Source organism: Rhinopithecus bieti, unplaced genomic scaffold (genome assembly GCF_001698545.2).
Source record: "Rhinopithecus bieti isolate Rb0 unplaced genomic scaffold, ASM169854v2 scaffold_61709, whole genome shotgun sequence".
Taxonomy (NCBI): Eukaryota; Metazoa; Chordata; class Mammalia; order Primates; family Cercopithecidae; genus Rhinopithecus; species Rhinopithecus bieti.
In genome coordinates, this window is record NW_016823349.1 from 286,304 (window position 1) to 288,292 (window position 1,989).

Consider the following 1,989-nt stretch of genomic DNA (forward strand, 5'->3'; position numbering starts at 1 on the left):
GCACCTCAGCTTCCCAAAGTCCTGGGATTACAGGTGTGAGCCATCACGCTGGGCCTGAATCTGCATTTTAACGTGCTTGCTGATGACCCTGACGCAGGTAGTCCAAAAACCTAAATTTGAGGGACGGATTGCTTTACTAGTTCCCTGCCCTTGTAAATACAGTCTTCTATATTTGTATTTTCTATGAACATTCTTTTATGTATTCCAGAAAGCATTGTGCATTGGGGCAACTAATTGTGCCTCAAAATGAGTATAAAGTTCAAAAGATAAGTTGTGTAGAGATACCATCCTCCCCAGGGTTAGAATTTCTTTATGGGTGCAGTGGCTCACACCTGTAATCCCAGCACTTTGGGAGGCCGAGGCGGGCAGATCACGAGATCAAGAGATCGAGACCATCCTGGCCAACGTGGTGAAACCCGGTCTCTACTACAAATACAAAAATAAGCTGGGTGTGGTGGTGCATGCCTGTAGTCCCAGCTACTTGGGAGGCTGAGGGAGGAGAATTGCTTGAATTCAGGAGGCGGAGGTTGCAGTGAGCTGAGATCGCACCACTGCACTCCAGCCTGGTGACAGAGTGAGACTCTGTCTCAAAAACAACACAAAAAAAACTATTTTTTTTTATGACTGAATTCTTTCAGCAAAAAGTTAATGGTCAATAAATACATTTTTGTGAACATCTTCTCTACCAGAAGAAGGAAAAGAGCACTGAACTTCCCTAAAATTACTCTTCTATATATATTTTTTTCAGAATTATCTGCAACATACCCCTGTAGAAGAATGTACAAGCAGATTTAGGAAAAAAATAAATGACTCTTCTAGCCAGCCATGGTGGCTCACGCCTGTAATCCCAACACTTTGGGAGGCCGAGGCAGGAGAATCACTTGAGCTCAGGAGTTTGAGACCAGCCTGGGCAACATAGTGAGATCCCATCTTTACAAAAAAAATTATTTAAAAAATTAGTCAGGCATCATGGTGTATGTGTGTAGTCCCAGCTACTCAGGAGGCTGAAATGGAAAGATTGCTTGAGCCCAGGAGTTTGAGGCTGAAGTGAGCTATGATCACAGCATTGCACTTCAGCCTGGGTAACAGGGAGACCCCGATCTTAAAAAAAAAAAAAAGGACTGTCCTAAATATGTGTATATATATATATATATATATGTGTGTATGTCCATATAGTATGTGTATGTCATATATATAGTAGATACTGTGTATATACACTGTGTAATTTTGTACCAAAGATAGTAATTGAAATGCTCTCTCTAGTACATGGTACCCTTCTGTGAAAACTTGTCTTTGCCATGCAGTTAAATTTCTTTTTGTGCATTTGGTGTCTGTCATTCTGTACTTTGCCCACATTTCTGTGTTTCACTCATAATTTAAGTAAAATTTCCTAACAGTTCTCCATTTAAAACTAAGGATAATCTTTTCCTCCCTTCAACGTGGGAATAAAGTACCTCATTTTGACATACTTAAGTAAAAGCATAAAAACAGTTGGAAGACTCTGGGAAATCTGCACCATGTAGCAGACTGTGGATTCCTTTGTTTCCCAGTCATCTGTCCTCCTGAAGTGCTAATGAAGCCACTGGTATAAAATGGATGACTATAGTGAGTATGAGTCAGCCCATAATCTATAAAACCAGTCTAAGTGCCTGCGAGCTAGACTAACATCAATTTTGTTTTATGATCATCTAAAAACAAATGACATGAGATATTTGCTGAGATTTTACTCTAAAAATCCAGAGTAAAGTGGATCCCCTTGTCTAGTAACAGTTAAATTATATCCCACTTGGGGATTTCTGGGAATTTACAAGTTATTTAATTAATTCAAAATTCCGCACTGCAGTAGGACAAAGATAATTTCCTCTCCAGTAAACAATTGTAGTAAAAACAATTCCATACACAAAGTAAATTGAGGTATTGAGAAACAGTTTTCATTATTATAAAGAATGAAGTAAGGATAGGGAGACCCACTGGGGCTTAGTTCCAATT